Source organism: Montipora capricornis, chromosome 6 (genome assembly GCF_036669925.1).
Source record: "Montipora capricornis isolate CH-2021 chromosome 6, ASM3666992v2, whole genome shotgun sequence".
NCBI lineage: Eukaryota > Metazoa > Cnidaria > Anthozoa > Scleractinia > Acroporidae > Montipora > Montipora capricornis.
Genome location: NC_090888.1, coordinates 7,062,364 through 7,082,363, shown reverse-complemented (window position 1 = coordinate 7,082,363; position 20,000 = coordinate 7,062,364). Strand labels below are relative to the sequence as shown.

At 38.7% G+C, this 20,000-nt stretch overlaps 1 protein-coding gene and 1 long non-coding RNA gene across 2 annotated transcripts in view; both read left to right on the top strand.

Annotated features, from left to right (window-relative positions):
• Positions 1-9,686: 9,686 nt before the first annotated feature.
• On the top strand, positions 9,687-11,387 carry LOC138051438 (uncharacterized). The gene is made up of 3 exons (XR_011132807.1): positions 9,687-10,289; positions 10,426-10,614; positions 11,268-11,387. It is a non-coding gene; the product is annotated as an uncharacterized lncRNA (long non-coding RNA).
• Positions 11,388-15,103: 3,716 nt separating this feature from the next.
• The window catches only part of LOC138051422 (uncharacterized), a 253,692-nt gene continuing 248,795 nt past the window's right edge, over positions 15,104-20,000 (top strand). The window contains exon 1 of the mRNA XM_068897620.1: positions 15,104-15,128. The gene's annotated coding sequence lies outside the window, so the exon portion shown is untranslated. The remainder of the gene's footprint in view (positions 15,129-20,000) is intronic.

Below are 20,000 nucleotides of genomic sequence, written 5' to 3'. Positions count from 1 at the left end.
CCATTTTAGACCCATTAAATTTTGGTGACTCGTTGTGGTGAAGGGATACTGATAATTACGGACACTTCCTTTGTGAGATTCCTGCCTCTTCCATGAGCCGCTTACAAGTATAGTTAAATCCCTTCTCTTTTTCATAGACGGACTACCGTACTCAGAAGCAGTCTTCTCTGCCGGCTTCTCAATTTGGGGCTTGGGCCACTCTGAACACTTCCTTACAATTTTTTGAGAAAACAAACGGTTCTTTTGCTATTCTATATACACTTCCTTGAGCAATATGACAAATTTCGGATACTCTACGTACAGGCAAGTCTTTAACAGAACATTAATAAAATGCAGGTTGCTTTGTCACCCAATTTATAACGCACCTAAAAACGATCTTGTTAAATCAATTTTCTGCTCGCAAAACAAAGTCAGTTGTTCAAAAGTCTCCAGCTAGGACACCGTTTTATATGTACATTAATTTCACGTGAAATAATTAATTTCGATTTCGTTGCATCACATCTCCCAAAATACACTTCGGTAGACCATCACACTCGTCGGGGGAATGCGTCGTATATGACCAACTAGTTTGTGAGATCCTAACCTTGATATCTTAAAGAATGCTTTCGTAGTTAATAGTGTTAAAAATATGGAATTTGAAGTCACTGTTTCTTAGTGAATATCTGATCCCTCTTCGATTTCTGGAAAACTGGAGAAGAACGCTATCATAGATGGAACAATTGAGGACATGGTTGCAAAAAGAGATTTTCCACCCTTAACAACAATTTGATGAAGATAAAGGTGTTATGTTTTATTGCAGTTTAGGAGTGTAACTTCCATTTTGTAATACTGATGTATGTACTGCTTTGAGTCCACGAAATAAATAGGCCTAATCGGCTAACTCAATGTTGTACCCAATTCAAACCCTTTGGGAATATAGAAGACATTACATAGACGCTTGGAGATACAAAATTCCTTGTATCGTGTTGAAAAATATTTCATGAGCGAGCGCAGCTAATAAGTTAAACATTTTTCAACACGAGAAGAGAAATTTCGTATTTCCAAGCGGTCATGTAATATTCTATTTATTATATAAACACCAATGAAATAAGATATCATTTCACGACAGGCATCGAAAGGCCCGATTTTTATATGTGACCATAGCAACAGCGATATTTTCACGTGTGAAGATTATCACGTTTGCGCGCGAAAGCTCACTTGGTTTTTCATTGGTGTTTTATTGAAGAAATTATCACAGAGCTCTCGGTTGCGTCCAAGGTTGATTGATAAATCATTTACATGTGCCTAAGGCACCAAACCTTTTATAGTTCCGCGCACGTCAAAGGTGACTGACAAATGAGCCTCGATCTTCCCAGGGAAGACTTCCTTATATAGCGCGCCTCCGTGTTTAAACATTTAACTCAGTCCTTGCATCTTATTAATAAATAGATATATATATCAATTAAAAAAAGGCCTTCGTATACCTACATGTCTTGTACCTCATTAAAACCTCCTTCCAGTTGCTTACGCGCCGTTGGACTAAGTGCATTAGCGAGCTTAAGGACGCGCGCGCGTTTTTGAGACGCGGACGGCAACCGGAAGTGAGCTGTTTTCGCTTTTTCTTCACACAACCACATTCACATTGCTGAGTATCTTTTCTCAATTAGAGATGTTTAGTATAAAAATTTGGGTGACCCCACTGCTCTGGCATGTTAAATTTTCTCTTCCTGTTGCCGTTCTCGTCTCGAAAGCTCCCTATTAACTTGTATACCATTAAATTAACAATGACGTGTAGTGTGTCGGCATCTCGTCAATTAATCATTTTCGACCACCGCAAAGTTTTCTTATTTTCGAGCACAATCGTTTGGTATTTCTGTTCAGTTTCTAAATGTGTCTATTCTGTTGATACCGATGTTCTTTTAGCCCCACAGTTTGAGACTTCGTTATGTTGTTGTTGATTGAATGTGAGCCAGCGAGCCATGCGAGTCAACATGCAATGCAAGTCACACAGTTATTGAAAGCTAACCATTTTCAAATGAGTGCTTAGAGTTAAAAGCTGTTTATCAGCGCTATTTGAAATGGGTGCTTAGACTTAATGCTCGCAGATTGCCCAGCCCCGTTGAATGTCCACCAAGCCGCTAGCTACTTAAGAGTTCTCTAGCTGAAACTGTTTGTCTCTGATGTTATTGGCGTTGGTCGCTCGAATCTTGCGTGTGCCGCGATTTTCCCTTTGTTTGTGTTGACACCTATTGGATTTTGACTTTGTTTAGAAACCAATTGTAAACCCTAGCACTGACTACAAAAACCACAAATTGTAAAAAACCTTTCAGAAAAATAAATAAGTGGTCGATAGACCAAGTACAAAAAAACAGATTGTTTCTTTCTCTACCCATCTGCTTTGCTTCCAAAGCGATTACCGAGCGCACTTTAAAGATCTGAGATTACAAATTTACTAGATTTCAGGTGCACTGTGCAGTGCACAACATGATTAGAAAGCCATTGGGTTTGTTTGGGCAGTTTCGGCTGAGCGCCATACAGTCGTGATCACACTTGATTACACTACGATAACTTCGATAACTAACCCTATCCCTACCTAAGAATTACAGAGCTAAGCGGCAGTTTACAGAAACAGCTACTGCCAGAACGAAGGCCAGGAAAGACCTGCCGGAAAAAACCCCGTTGGGGGAAAATAAGGCAGGAAACCTGGGTAGGATCCATGACTTACAAGCTCTGAATGCCAATCCTACGAAGGCCACGCTGCTAAGTCAGAATTGAAACGAAAGTGTGAACCACTATTTAAACTGTGGTAGAAAAATAAAAAATAAAATAAGAAATAAAAAACGTTCATAGTATTGGCGTTGGCCAAGAATGATCTCCCATGTGACAAAACTCTCTTGTATGGCTGTCATCGTGTCCCATGATGCTCTGAACAGGCCCAGTCCCCACTGCTCTCATGCCGCAGAAATATTTCATTTCCAGTTAATTCATATTCATTCAAAGGCCGCATTTTACATATTTCAGCTCTACTACACTACGTCGTGTATGAAATTGGTTTATCATTTTGGAATTAGCTCATGAAACGATTTAGTTTGGACTAGACCTCTAAAGATAATTCGTTAGAGTGGGGGTTAATATCTAACATGTTTAAGTAATCTTTTGAGTATCGAAACTGGACAGACACTACTGCTTGACAGGGCAATCACAACCTCATCTCCTTGCCTAAGCTGGTGTGTCTTGCTCTTCTCCACTCTGATTGTCAGGTACTCGTCATCAAATGAGATGCGACTCATTCTGATGTTACGAACCTCATCGGATCTGAAAAAGCCCGCAGCTTCCCGTATAGTATTTGCCGGAAGAAAAGACGTCTTCAGTTTGCCCTTGCAAAGTCCTTTCATTCTCAGTGAACGAGCGAAAATACATATCCGTGGTGGACGGTGCCCTAACAACCAGAACGAATCTCTGAAGTCTCCCACAACAATAACAACAGCAATCTTGATTATTTCACCTTTTTCTGTAACTAGCGTAACATTTTAGAGCTATAAAGGGGGAAACGAAAAGATATACTTTTACAATTTAAAGGTGTCTAGGGGCTAAATAACCTAAAGTTTCCAAGTTAGCCCCTAGCTAAGGAAAGGTAATAATGTAAATTGTAGCGCCTACAACAAACAAACAACAACGAACAACACCCACATTTAAGAATTAAGACAAAAATAAGCACAAATAAAGGCCGTCGTTGGCATAATTTTATACTTATTGGATTAAGTTTTAAAAAGAAATTATTTTATCTTGACTGGAAAAGTAAAAGTACTAAGATTTTTCAAGCTAATTGTTCTACAAATTGTTTTCCAAAGTTGGTTCTTGTGCACGGCATATAAAATTCCTTCATTTCTGGCATATCTCGTATTATAACTTTGAATATGATTAGCGTACTGAAAATAGTTATCAAAGATGTTTGGTAGTGCTTTGCTATGCCCACAATGTGCAAATTTAAGTGATTGCAACTTTAAAATAGAAGTAAATGATAGGATATCGAAGAGGTTCATAGGAGGAGAAGCACTTTCAGCGTTCTTTCCACGAGTAGTGGTAAAACATGTTTTTCTTATTACTGTGTTTTATTTTCTTTGTACTTTTTTAATTTGAGTTTTAAACCCACCTCCCCATGCAAGAATAGCAAAAGATATGTTGGGATGCAAAACACTGTAATAAAGTTGTTTTAATTGGGCTAGAGACATGTAATGACTTAGTTTGCTAAAAACTCCAGTATTCCAAGCAATTCTAAAACAAGCGTATGCTATGTGATGCTTCCATGAGAGCTTTTCATTAAATAAGGCTCGTTTCAAACGTCGAACTTTTCATGCGCCGAATCTAATGCAAATGAGCGAAAACAATAGATTTTCTCATTTGCATTAGATTCGGCACATGAAAAGTTCGACGTTTGAAACGGGCCTAAGACGCCTAAGTATTGAATATAATCTCTTTTTTCAATGATTTCACTGTTTAATTAATATATAAAGATTTTGAGAAACATAGACATGTAAAACTAGCGATAAAAAGTTCAGTAAACTTCCGACGTTTCGGCGACCTCATGACGCCATTATCAAGTAGTTGGAAATGAACATGCGAGTTCACAACAGATACAAAATACTCCAAATTTGCATAAGTGGAGGAGAGCTAGACAAAGACTTTAGACTGGTTAAAATCTGTTTGCACGTTCAGCCATAGTCTTAATTGTTTGATGTGCAGCATTTCAAGATGACGTACTCTTGTGGCCATCCACGCGTGTATGTAGATGGCCACGCGTGTAGCAGAGGATACATTGAAACTGGTACACAACGCACTGTTGATTAACCAGCTGTGGTTTGTTCTCGCATTCTTGGAGGTCTTGGGCAATTCTTCGACTGACAAAGACGGGTTGGACTGTAGTTTGGAGCTTGAGACTTAAGTCTTTCAACTGAGTCTTAACAAAGTTAGCAGAATCCCGGTCCTTTTAAGGACTAAAGACTCCTAAAAGGGACCAATCTGGAGGAGCTCTACTCTTCATCTTGGCGGGCTTTCTTTGCATCGGAGCTGCTGACCGTTTTGGCGGACTTTTCGTGCTCGTCTCGGGGACGTTTCCTGTCCCTTTGATTGCTTTTGCTCGATGTTACTGGACGTATATCGACCGGTTGCTTGGCAACCATCTTGCTTGCAACGAGATTATGAGTATGCATCAAATGTATTCCTAACGGACCAATCAGACAAAAGTCTCCATTGCTTTTCGCAATATGATTAGCAATGGAGACTTTTGTCTGATTGGTCCGTTAGGAATCCCATTTGATGCATGCGTATGTGACGACGCGTGTGATCTGAAGAGTCTATATCGGTCACCTCGCAGCTCTAACAAGGTTGCAGCTGATTGGTTAGCGCCTTGAATTGCGTTAATTAGAAATTTGTCTGATTAAGTTCAATTGAAATGGTCATCGAGGGAATTGCTATTCGACTATTCAGTCAAATCTCTTAAGCAACAGTGTCCTGGTGCCATAAATGTAACAACTGAGTGAACAATGTGAAGGTTTTTAAAGGGACCATGTATTTCGAGAGGGATCACTATATGAGCTCTACAAGAACATCTGAAGACCACCATTACTGCCCTTTTTACGTTGCATGGTACCGACTACACCTTGAAGCATTAGCTATAGCTGCAATGGTACGCTTATTATGCTCCCTTAACGTTCAAGAAGTCTCAGGCGTTTTACTAGTACATGTGTATGGGGAAGTAGGCCATAAGGGAGGTACAAATGGCCAACACTTCTAAGGCAAGAGAGGTGACGGTGGCTAAGGCTATACATGTGGTGGAGCGTGGTCAAGTCAACTCAGGGAGGGCTGTTACGGTAGCAAGGGTAACCAGCCATGTGGCCATTTTGATGAGGTGCCATGGCAGTTTATGTTGGTAAAGAGGGCCAGAGTGCCAAGAGTGGCCACGCTTACCAGGGTGGCTAATGTGACCAGAGTGGCAAGGGTGGTCAAGGTGGACAGGGTGGCCAAGGTGGCTAGGGTGGCCAAGGTGGCGAGGGTGGCCAAGGTGGCTAGGGTGGCAAGGGTGGCCAAGGTGGCGAGGGTGGCAAGGGTGGCCAAGGTGGCGAGGGTGGCCAAGGTGGCAAGGGTGGCCAAGGTAGCTAGGGTGGCAAGGGTGGCCAAGGTGGCGAGGGTGGCCAAGGTGGCGAGGGTGGCCAAAGTGCCTAAGGTGGTGAGGGTGGCCAGGTTGCCAATTTCATACCAGTCGTATGTATCCTTTCCTACAACCTTTTCTATGCGCTAATTTTGATCAGAAAGATTTAACATCTTTTAAAATTATATTTTGTCATTTGTCGTCACTGTCTCTCAATCATGCATGAGGCATTTTGAATTCTTTGTCCAAAGATTCAAAGAGAGACCTTCCTTATATTTGAGTGAATTGGTCTGGATTAAAAACCTCTCTCTACAACTGAAAAGGAAGAAAGTACTGCAAGGAAATGAGCCGTTGACAACCCTCCGTAGTTTTTAGTTACTCTACAGCATATGAAGAGTATGGCTATCGCACCTGTTTTGCGGACTCTGCGGAGTTAGATGCATTTCCAAGCAGAATCGAAACTCAGCTGCCTTGACACTGGAAAGCAGTATCACTGGAAGCGACTTGCCCAACCGTGAAAAATTAAACAAAGTAGGGAATAAATTTGTGGGGAAAAGAATAAAAAAAAAGAATCTCTTTATAGGTAAGTAGTAACGAAAGTTAAGAAATGTTTTATATCTTATGCCTACATTCCTTTTTACAACTACATAGTCATAGGACATCGTACTTGAAAAGAGTTAGAGGGAGTAATGAGTGTATCATGCCAATATTGTATTTACCAAATATGAAGTGTAATTTCTGCTGTTATACATGCATGTGCTATTTATTTATGTTATTTTTCTGTCGAAATCTGTATTTGGTGAAATAAAAGTACAAATTTAAGTTAAAATTATTTTACAATTTTGGAGATACAAGTGAGTATATCGTCGTTTGCATAGTGTAATGTGCATGTCTAGCACTACATGCCATAACAAACACGGACAGAGCTTACCTGTTAAAATGAACTACCATGTAGCATGAAAATGTTGCGGCTTTTAATTTCTGGGGATTTTGCGGATGAATCCTTATCCGCAAAAAGGGTTCCAAAAATATAATACAAATATAAAAAACAAAAATACACCCGCCAAAGAAAACGCGCCAAAAACAACTCCCTTCAGTCAAATTAAAAACTGCGCTTTTTGATAGATTTGTGCCAAGCGATGTACACTGGATCCATTGAGATGTCGACTGTTGACACCCAATGCAAAGCCAAGCTCAAGTAATTTCCGTCGCTATCGAGAGGGAGGTCATTCGCGCGACGTCCTCTGGTATAAAACTAATGGCTTATACCTCCGTCCTCGGGCTTTATCTCTTACTTAACTAATAAAATTACAAAATGACATTTACCATATCTGCATACAGGTAATTGGAAAATTGATAGCGCTTATTACATTTGTGAATTAAGATATATTAAGAAGCTCTTTTCTTTTTTGAAACATTAAATGGGTATATTTACGTAATAATTTAGATGTAACCTTGTTTTCTGCTGTAAGTAAATATTTTGTCTTCTCCCTATCACTTCAATTGGTGTAACGAGCGCCAGCGTTTGAAATATGCGAGTGCAGCTCCCTTCTTAAAGTGGTATACCCCCGACAATACATGAATGGGTGAGTGCGTGAATGATTGAATGAATGGATAACTTTATTTATGAGTCAACAAAAGGTTTGCAATTGCTGCAAATTCTGTGGGGACACCTAAAACAAGTTACAATCATCAAAACTATGTACAAAATAAAAATTACAATAACAGCTATAAAACTAAAAATAAAACTAAGAATAAATGGTAATGGTAACGGTAATGAATTTATATAGCGCATTTTCTATTAATATATTCAAATGCGCTTTACAAGCAAGGGATCTATGGGTGAGATCGGACATCAGCATGTATAGGCGCCACTGGTAGCCGCTATCAGTCCATTAGCGATCTCACCCAGCACATGAATGAATGAAATGAATAAATAGTCAAGTTGGACACAGATGACATTTGCACCCTCAATGAAAATGATTAAACCCCTGTTTCCAATGAAATTTTTACAGTGGACGTATTTATCTTGCCGGTAAACGAAGAATCCGTTTTCAGGTTGAATCCGTTTACAAGTAAATAATGAAAAGAACACAGTCGGGTTAAACTTGTTCGTCGGTGTAGTGTCGTGGTTAAGATATAGAAGTATAGATCTTGAGGGTTCGAGTTCGAGTTCTGGTAAGTGTATAGTACAGTTCTTTGTTCCCCTTTCCTGTTGTACTGTTGAGAATGAATGGAGAAGTGTGAATACAAAAACCGATAAAGGGCGGATCGCGGGGGAGGAGATGAATAGGGTGGTTAGCCACCCCCTATTTTGACTCCATTTTTTTCTATTTATGTGCCCTTTATTGTATTTATATTTTTTGCTGGAACCAATACTGTTTATCTGACGTTACTCTTTTGTTAATGCCAAATATAAACAAAGTCAAAATGGCCGCCTCAATTATCCGTATTTGGTCAGAGTGTATGTTGCCGGTATAATTTGTTCTCCGGTTTAATCCATTTTACTTAGATTGAATTGGTGATCCGCGTTTTACGCAATCCGATGAAGTGAACAAACTTTTTCCTTTTAACCCACCTTAGGGCCAGGTTAGGATTATTTTTGGTTCTTATACATGGTTATTAAACAAAAGTAAATTATGAAAAGAAATGTGCTGGTTAAGAATGTTCGTCGTTTGAGCGTAGTGGTGAAGACACAGAACTATATTTCTAGAGGGTCCGAGTTCCAGTACCGGTAAGTGCATAATACAGGGTCGTAACGAGGTATATATTTCCGTAACTGATCCCATACTTTTACCCAAAATTTGGATTCCTGATCCGAAAAACGATGACAATTTGGATCCCTGAACCTGCAAAAATTTGATCCCTGATTCCATGAAAAACACTGCTGATCCCGATAGCACGCGTTGTGATTCCAAATCCCGGGGCTGTGATCCCTGATCCCGGCCCTTTTCAGGCCTTTGATCCCTGATCCATACCTCGTTACGACCGTGATAGTAGACTTCATTCTAAAATTCTTTTCCTACTATGTTGTTATGTTGAGACTGAATGGATAACCGATAAGATGATACGAAATATTAAGAAGATGTCTTGAGATGCGTATTGGGCGTTACAATTCAAATGGAATTTGCACATTAATTGAGGTTGTGGCTAAGGCGTCAAAGAGGCTGCATATTCTTCGTGTCCTCAAACGCGGCGGAGTAACACCTGCCGACCTACTTAAGGTTTATTTTGCGCTTAGATCTGCGGCGCACGGTCACGATGATCGGGAAAGTTGAATCTAGTTTTACTTTCCCGACCATTACGACGCTTCCGACTAAGGCAATTTTTAATGGAAACGCGTGTCTCTGTCCTGTCGGCGGCACACTATTGTTCCCCTTGTAACACCTCCAATCAGACTTGAAGTGCGCTCCTTATTTTCTTCTCTTCGCAGAGGATTAGTGGTGCGCTTGTCTGCGATCGCTTCAAATTTAAATGGGATAATTTGCCTCCTGTGTTTATGATCGTCTGCGATGAGACCGACGCAGTCAGCTTTCGATGGTTGCGGACCCAGATCATACAGAAACCAGGCTTTAGGGAGCAGGGTTGCTGCATTGGAGAGAGCGTTAGCCTTCCACAAACGTGGGATGAGTGCATGGTTCTCTCTGGGTACCCACGTTTTCCCTCAACAACAAACATTTCATTCGACCTGATTTGATTTGTAATAACCATAATTAGATAGTTTAATAAAGGCGTCATCATCATCATTATTATTTCAATATTGTGCCATAGGCTGCTCGCACTGCATGTAACTTGGTGTAAGTTAAAAACATGACAATGGCAGTACGCTATGATGTTATTTTAATGTTAATGACAGTAACTTTTTGTATTTTTTTTTGTTGTTAAAAGCTGGCTTGTTCCTTTTACGAGTGGGTGTTAGGAGAAGGAAATTCATTTATTAAAGTTAAGCTCATCTTTAAAGTTGACAATTGACATAAAGAATGTAATAAATATTCATGTCTTTGGTCATAGCTGAAAGCAACATTGGCTTGATTTTCTCCACACACAAGAACTGTGGAAAGTCACTTTGTTTACATGTAATTTGCAAGGGACAAGGAATTCCAGTCAGAAGGCACCTCCTTCTTTTATCAGGAGGCAACCAGAATACAGCTGGCACCTCAGAGTAGCTTAAGGTTATCTCCTTGACTGTCTAAACATCGGGCTTTGCTTTGAAATTAATATTCTGATTACAGAACTTTTCAAAGAAAGTTATTTACGATGTCTTCATTTTTCCTAACAATGTATTTGGTATGGTTCAGCAAAAAGGTTCTTGAAGTTATGTCAAAGACATCACTTGTGGTTTTGGTGGATGATCCCCTAATTTCGCAGCAGCTTGGGAAATTCTTAAACCAGATACAGAGTGGACTGATGCAAGGCTCTGCAACATTTGGAATGCAGGCCCCAAGGGCATCCTTACTGATATCCAGCAACAGTAAGGAAGTAGAAAGGTAATAGCATTCCCTCTGTTTTTTTTATATACTAAATTAACATTAACCTGCATTGCAGACGTAATCTAACACCGGTTAGCAACGTCTCTGAAGCAGCACCAAGATCCTTATTCTGGACTCCCAACGGACTCAACGAACAAGCGCAAGTGCATTTTTCCCTTAAACCTGATTGGCTAGTGCCAGTCTTGTCTAACAACTGTTTATCTTAACAGACCAAACATGGTGCATACTTAAATCCTGGTATGCTGCTGGGAGCCCAGTACAAGGATTTCGGTACTGGTTCGCACACGGACCAAACCAGAGGTTTGGTTTCGACTGTGGAGCAGGCTAAATTAACATGAACTTACTTGGAGACACTCAGAGAGCCATAACTTTAGCATTTTGTGGAAACTGTCACGTGTCACTGTCATTCAAAGTAATATCGATTACCATCATCGTCATCATGAAAGTTTTGGTCACCTGCTATTTTTTCTTTTGCATAACACTCTGTAGGCCCATCAGCACTGCTAAAAGTTCAACTGAATGATATTTGTTATGTCAGGGTAAAATTCGTGTTGTTGTGTACCAATACGAGACAACAAGTGCATGTACCATTTTTCGCCTGAAAGCTGTCTTTTGAAATTACTGTGAACATCATCCCTTTTTGGAAATAGGGTGGCTGGCAGAGTGATCCGTTTCAATTATACTTGGGATGAAGCACACTCCGACAATGAAGGGGGCAGGGAGACGCAACTACTTGATTTCATGGATAACAACAAGGTATTCAAACTATGTTAATTTTTACACTGGGTATTCTCGCACTTTACAAAAACATGCAGGCTCAAGTTCAAACGTCAATGCCGTCAATCAAATTAGCAGTCTGGGTCAAAGTCTGCATAAAAAAAAAACCGTTTAATTCAATTTTTATCTATAGAATCTGCTCATTATTGAAAAGGTTCGTTTTTGAAAAGGTATATGACAATGCTGCAATTAGTAAAGCACCAAACATAACCTTCAAGGTTAGCTCATTGCCCCCATCAATTCAACTTTTCCACTTAGAGCGAGTTTCAATTGAGTGTCGTAAAACCAAAACCAAAGTAATTACTTTGGCCAATCAGAGAGGACTGAGACAATCCGGCAAACCAATCAAAACTCGAAGTAATTACACGTAGCCGACACAAAGCGCGGGAAAATGTGCACGCGTGAGCCACGATTGGTTTTGGTTTAACTTCTGATTGTTTGAAAAAATGGCGCGAGAACTTTGAACCAATCACTGAGTGAAGTAATCATAAACCAAAGTAATTATCTAATTACTTTCGACACTCAATTGAAAAGCGCTCTAACTAGTCATCAAGAGTGCAAGTTCAAAACTTGGCTCACTTGGATGTACTTTAGTCAACACAAGATGAGGGTTATTTAAGGACGGTGCCTACTAATTCACAGGTATTTTTGCGCGGTTTACCTAATATGCGGGAAAAGCAGATCATAACAAGCGTTATTGAAACTAAAAGAAAATTGGGGTTAACCACGCATTTTTCGAATATAATTAATCAACAATATCTCTGAAAAATGCGTGTTTACCCCCAATTTTCTTTTTGGACACCAAGATCAGTTGCTAAGTTCTGCTTTCTCCGCCTAGTTTTGAACCGCGCAAAAAATATCCCTGTATTAATAAGCATCAGCGGTAGGAAATCTGAGTATCTCGAGATGCACAGAACGTATGCGCAATAACAATAGTAGGCACCGTCATTAAGGTACATGTAATCAAGCAAAGGTATAAAGAAAATCTGATGCCTTTACTCCCTAATAGGTCACCCAAGGACAAGTTAAATTATCTGATACGCGCCAGAGAACTGAATATATATACATGTATGAACATTAAGAAAACACAGTAAGAGGATCATGGGTGAAGGAGTTAAGGTGCTACAGCCATGGAGTTGTCTAACATTATACTAACTATAACTAGAAATTGGTCAATCATTCACTAAACATGATATTAACTCAGTAGTTCTAAACAGGGTCTGTTTGTTGCCTGGGCCATACGATACCTGCCTTTGTGGGAGGAAATTGTCCACGACCATGGAGACCAACTAAGGTCTCTTGTCAAGAAAGTTGTAACCCATCAGCAACCCAGATGGGTGAAGGGCACAATGTACTGCATCATGGTTAACATAATGGTAAGAAATCAAAACTTTCTATTTTGCCGCCAAACAAGCTCCACATAACCATACTTATTTTGTCTGTAACTATCTCTTCTTCTTGTCATAGATTCATGTTTGGGTTGTTTCAGTTATGGTAAAACAGTTACTTACAAGCCAAACCTGCAACCTGCTTTTTACACCCTCCCTCAAATAAGCCCTTCAGTTTAGAATGCAACTCGGATGAAATCGTGTCAACCTCAATTTCAGTAATAAAGCACAACAAATACAGGTCACATTACATAACCTCAAATTTTAAAGTTTAAAATAACTTCTCTATTTGTAAAGGCTAGATAATTCCCACATACCATAAACAAGGCAAACAAATGGTTGGACATAAAATTATTTCCAAGTTCACCCAAATGAAAACTGTTGAATTCTTCTTCTTTCCGTGTAATTTGCACTTTTTGGTTTTTCTTTATGCCTTTTGTATGCTTTGCCAATTATGGAAGCCATCTGCCTAAATTGACTAAAATGGTTTGATGCAGCTTTCAATCTCTAAGGTGTGGCATGGTCTGTCTCAGAGCTTTGATATTTTTTTGAAGATCCTCATGTGGCTCAATCCAGCTGTGAATGTCAAGGCCTCACATGACGTGGACTTTGAACCTGCAATTGCCATCAAGTCTGAAACCTTGGGGCAATTCCACAGTGTCTTGCGTACTGCAAGTAAAACTTAATTAAGTGATCATAATATTATCTTTCAACTGTGAAATTATAATTTAATGACTGAACTTTGTGGGCCTCTACGTTTTAGATCTTACAGTTTCATATCATGACTTCATGTCTACACCATACATGTAAAGAACAGAACAAGGTGTAGTTTTGCTTTGCTGCTATTAGTGAAAAAATGTAGAAATGACCCTTACAGCCACCTGCCATAGAGAAGACATCCATTGTGGAAATAAGAACCAATTTAACATATTGACCTCTGAGAGTGACAATTAAAAGAATTTTCTCATCAAGGGGGAGCGACCTTGGGCATTTGAGGAGTGAACAGCTTAAGCACATAGATAGTCTAAAACTGCTATAAATACCGTTTTTATCAGAACCCATTTAGCCTATCTTGGAAAAAATCTAGGTTCTTATGTGCGACTGTTTACTGTATGACACCTCTCCTCATTTCTACTTGCAGGAGGTGACAGATGAAATCAAAAATGCCACGGCCAATGGATTCGGTGTAACCTGCCCATTTGCCATTGATGAAAAAGCAACGATCATGGACGTGCGGAAGAAAAACAACAAAAGTCTTGTGACTAATTCGAAAGCCCACAAAATACCAGTGCAACTTCTAGAGCCATTCTTTGTTGCATATGTTAGACATTGTAAGTCCCAGCACCTTGCTTTGTCACTAGTGTACAGTTCACAATACACAAGTGTTAGCTCTTCCTCCAGGCAAATAAATTGATTGGATATACTTTAAGATGGGGAGAATATGGAACTTAATTATGATCTAGGGGTCAATCCATAACCTTTTTGCAACAAAAAAAAATTATCATTACCTAAATTTGTAAAAATTTGTAAGAGTTTACTACTGATTGATGCAACTCAGCATTGATGATTAAAAATGAAGTACACAGTCCTGTAATGACATTCCTTGAATGATAATAATAATTCAAATATATAGATATATGTATACAATGTGCCCTCCCGGTTGTCACCATAATGGCTTTATGGCAACTCCTGAACTTGGGCACAGGATGTACGGTTACACATTGTTGGATTGCATTGTGGAGTCACAAGAGTGCTCAAACTGCAAGCAGTGAGCGAAGCATAATGCCAATAGTGAACGTGTACATAGTTTGTATACACTTAAGGGTTCAGAATTTCGACAATGTTCTGATCAACACGTTTTTTTCCAACAGTGGCTGGTATTCAAGAACAACCTGGGTGCGAGGCACCAAAACTACCAGACCTCGCATAAGAAAAAGTCGACGAGACTACGTCTGATTGCGATTTTCAAGAACTTGTACATATAACCGATACAATCGCTATGAAAGTCAAAGTTAAACCTCAATAATTAATGAAATACCTGCTTTACAAAGCCTTTCAAACCACACTTGACAAACTTGCTACTTTCAGCACTCAACCAGAAACCTACAAAGGAACAAGATAGCCCTAGAAGGCCAAGCAGAGGTTTTGAAGGTATAAATTAGGCAAATGCTATATGGCATTCAATTTTTATGAACACATAGCTAGTTGGGCAAGATTAGCCATGGTACCGTCAATGGGTAAGAAGACTTCAACAACATTTGACTTAGTTACTAAAATTCAATATTTTCAAGGTTTTGTTACCAGGAAGTGAGACAACCTAGGAAAAGGAAAAGGGCCTTTGAAAGGGTGGGTAACTTCAAAGAAATTAATGACTTTATTTAAATAGCTTTAGTTAATAAGAAATAGAACATACGGTAATGAGGATACCTAAACTTCGAGGCAGGATTCGAGCTAGGATCCAAGCCAGGATTCGAATTGGAATAAAAAAGGCAATGTTCTCTAAATAATAAAAGGTAAAAAGGTCTATTGACAGGGCAGGGGATTAAAGCCAATGCAATGGTAATCATTGTCCATTAAATGTTTGGGGATATGACAATCTAGCATGTAATTTAACAAAGGCAACACTTTTAGTAGCAAGTCTTTCTTCAGGTATCTGGAACCCGGTGGGGAACTTAACACCAAGTCTATGGAGTGGAAATAGCTGTGAGACAAATAATTGGCATAAAAACTGATGCATCGGCAGATCTTGTAAACATTTTAATACACAGTTTTTAAGTGGAGACGTATAGTGTCTCAAGTATAGGTGAATAGCAAAACTTGAATATCTGTCTTTCAATTTTTGTCAATTTATTAAAAAATTAATGCCAACTTGAATATAACGTGGAAAGAACTGCTTTGGAGATGACAAGAACTAAAAATTGACTCTTGTGCTTTGATCTGAAATAACATTGAAGTACAGTTTTTAAAGAGGGGTATATTGCAAAATTGAAACAATGCTGTGTAACAAGTACATGTAAACTTCTGATCAAACATTATACTATGGATTCATCATGAGTTTAAAATTTGAAAATGTTAATGTGGAATTCCTTCACTGATAAATATGTTACATTCACAAACCACATGATTCTAAGCAAAATCGACCTTTATCCAGGCGATTTGCCATCAACTTGAAAAATGTCCAGCTGACTTTTGTCAAGATTACCCAAATGCAATCCATTTCAATCTTGTCCATTTGTGTCCATCTGTGCTTCTCTTTTCTATTGCTGTATTTCTTTTAGTTAGTTCAACAGTTTTAAGTGGTCATTGCAATGTTGTATTGTACATTTTGGGCATTTTGTGTGTCATGGAATATTACATCACTTTGCGTGACATTGCCCCTTTAATGTTATTTTTATAATAACAAAAAAGCAACAATGAATGCAATGATTCAGCTCAGTGTGAGCAATGATTTGTGCTTTGATCTGAAATCATTTTGTACCGTCCAACATAACAATTTTATGTGGTTAAATGTAATTTAGGCAAAGTTTGAGTCGAGCCAATGCTGGCCAGTGGTCGCTCACAGCAATCATGCTCGGTGTGGTCTCATACGACAAAGCGCAAAAACCGCTAGACATGCGCACTAGAATCACACTTGTGTTGCCGCCATTCCATTTTCAAAATGGCGGACGACAAATCAAAATCCATCATTGTGGAGGCTGTCACGCCGCTGGCGTTTCTCTGAGAAAATTTGCAAAAAGATGATCTGAATCTGCCATCATTCAACGATGCTTCAGAGCCGTCAGGGAAGAGATCGGACCAAAACCAGTTCGCCTAAAGCAATAGAGTTTTTGACGAGCTTCGAAGCTTCATTTGACGTTCGTTGTTTAGAGTTTTGCGTTTCTTAAGGTGGTCGGTTACTCTTTAAGCTCAGAACAGAGATATGTTGGAGGTAAATTGTTTTCGCGAAACATATCAAATATGACTTTTTTTTCGTTGATATGAAAATTTTTGAGAGGTGTTTAAAGGTGGAATTCCGATTTCATACATCAAGAGAGACCTTTTCAAATCGAAGTTTGAAGAGAAGCAGGTTTTTTTACCGCTAGTGTTCGTCTTCACAGTTGTAACTGGTTTTACACAGAAAAGCGAAGTCCAGTGCCTTATACTTTTACGCCACTCGATATAGTTTGTGAGGTTTTGGGGTCGTAAGTTGTCCTGAAATGCATGTAACGTACATGTATGTTTTTAACTTCGAGTTAATATCTTGTCGACATTGTTCATGTAATACAATGTAAGTTTTCTCGCTTTATAAGCCAAGGCGACAGAGCGGCTGCCTGTTATATTGAAAACAGCGGCAAATATTGACAACAAACCCTGTTATTTTTTTCCCTTCAACAACGTTCATTGCTATGTTTTGTGTAACTAAAAATAAAATATGTCAACTGTCACATCTGACTGCTGGGGGATTGTGTGCTTTTTCAAGTTTATTTTCGAAAGTCTAGTTTATGGGACTCTTTGCAAAGGGCGAGTTAAGTTAATTCAACAAAGTAAGCTGCTTTTTCCATTTAGAGACTGAAAATGTCAGCAAAGGTGCTCTAGTTTAATGCGCAAAGCGCTTTATTTTGGCTTTTGATGCCAGCAAAACAGTTCACCATACTAGAAAATTTTTATTCGAGGGCCACTTGCTACTGGCTCACAAAGACTACAGAATTTGCCACATGGATGAATACATTTCACCAATGAAGGTGAGTGACGGAATAACATTACAATAGTTGCAATAATAACCTGCCATGAATTGAATTTTCCCTACCCCTCAATATAGATTCTACGCCCCTTCTTTGTCAGTGCCAAAAATCTGCCAAGTGAACTGAAGCACTAAGTTACACAGAATTAGTCAGACAGGTAGGAAACCCTCAAGGATCAAAGGCAGGAGCTGGATATTAAGCAGAGAAAAATCGAGAACGAAAACAAAATCTTTCACAAAAAAACATGAAGGTAAGTATTTGGGTTTAGCTCATTTACGACAATGACATGCCAATGCCTTTTCAGTACTAACCTCCCCCCCCCCACTCCCTTCACCAAGACACACACACCACTGACAGCAGTACACTGCTTAGCATTATATTGAGCGCCACAGGCTGTTGGCTGTAATCAGTAACACACTAAACATGTTTCATTTCATATTATTATTTACATGCACAGAACAAACTGCATTGAATGCGATGCACAACCCCATGAATTTCTCAAATTGCTTTTGGCCTATTACAAGACCTGTGAGTAAAACCACACCAAAAAGTTAGCTCACTATAATAAGGTAAAACAGATATCATTTTCATAATGGTTATGTAGCTGTGTCACCGAACATCCAAGGTCAATAATTTTCCTATTATCCCAACAGTAAACACTTAATGACTGGTCCCGAGGGAAACAGTTCATTTTGTTCCCTAAAAATTTCCAATGTTCCCCTGTTGGCGCAGACGAGGGAAACAAAATGAACTGTTTCCTGAGAGACCAGTCATTAAGTGATTTGTTATATAGCACAAATAGGAAAACATGCAATGGGAACAGCAACGGTGGTCGTCGGTCACCATTGGCGGGCAACAGTGCACTGTTACCCTCTGATGTCATAGATTTTGCACTGGTGCCCGCTCAGAGACTTTTGAACGGCAAAAGTGTTATTGTTAGATGTCATGTGACCTTGAAGTAACCAATGAGAGCATGCGCTGCTGGGGGCAAAAACAGTTATATATTAACAAAAATTATTATTCAACATAACACACTTTTGCAGGAAAAACAAGATCAGCAACACAAATCAAATGTTGAATTGAGAGAAGAAAATGTCATGCTTCACAAAAAAGGACAAAGTTATAGAGACAACACAGTTTTCAAGAAAAATATTGTACTTACATAAAAATTAATACCATGCACAAGTAACCCTGTGAAAAAGCACCCCAAATGACTAAATTTCCAATATAGGTTTTAGTCAGAACAAACTTTTCCTTATCACAGACTTAATTCTTATGGTCGTTAATTTTCTTTCTAGTGCAAATAATATTGAACAAAACAAATAGTGTATTGTAATAATAAACTGATGTATGTTTAGTATTTTTTCCTTTCATTTTCCCGAATTTGTTCTCCACCTATATATATCTGTTTGGGTCAAGTTAGCAGAAAATTGGGGAACCCACTCAAAAGAGACACTTGTAATACATGTACCACTGGCAGTACTAAATCTAACATTACTCAACAACAATGACAATATTATTTGTGTTCCTTTAATATATGTTTTACAACTAAAGGAGACACTGCATTTAGCTTTCTTGTGCACCATACAATTTCACAAGTCACTAGTCAACCACAAAACAAAAGGAGGAAAGAACTTATGTGATCCAGACAAAATGGGAAATTTTGGTGGTGAACATTCTCCAGACCTGTTTGAAAATATCTTCCATGCCACAATGTATTTACAATAATGAAAAGGGTTTTCCGTGAACCAAGAAAGCTAATCTGCAGAGAGTAAAAGTAGGTTGCTGTACTACTGCACAACTTCAGTTTCTTCATAAATCAGGTATGGCTACCATTTCCAAAAAACAAAAACAATGATAAAACCATTACACAGAAAGTGAATAATGACAGTGTAAGCACAAGGGGAAAGATAATACCTTACATTATGAAATTTTGAACCACCGATACTGTGTTTTTAGCTTTCTGATTGGTTCACTCACTCTCAGTTAACAGCTCTTATACAGTATGACATAATATGGAAACTGATTGCGTCAAGTGTTACCACGCTGGAAACTGATTGGCTTTAAATTTGTCCAAGTGTTAAGAATCAAATGAAAATTTAATAAAACAATAATTAATGGATATAATTGAGTGGTTGATCTCATATCAACATGCACTCATGGAATTATAATAATATTATTATTCATCATTGTCTTGTGCTATAGGAATTATATGCTTATTAGTATAATTACTGAAAGTTCTCTGCACTGATTGGTTGTCATTGAGATGATTATTCTTACGTTATAATCACCTAAGCGGTTTTTCAAAATAGCCACAAGCTGTTTTGTTGAGGTGACAGACGAATAAATTCATTGTTTAAAAGAAAATGTGTATTATTTAAATAATCAACTATGTAATAGGCAATTTGCATGATGGCATCATTTACTAAGAAATTGAGTTGCTTCTATAGTCAGGCAAATTTATATTATTGTTTCCGATATTAACTATGACTTTATG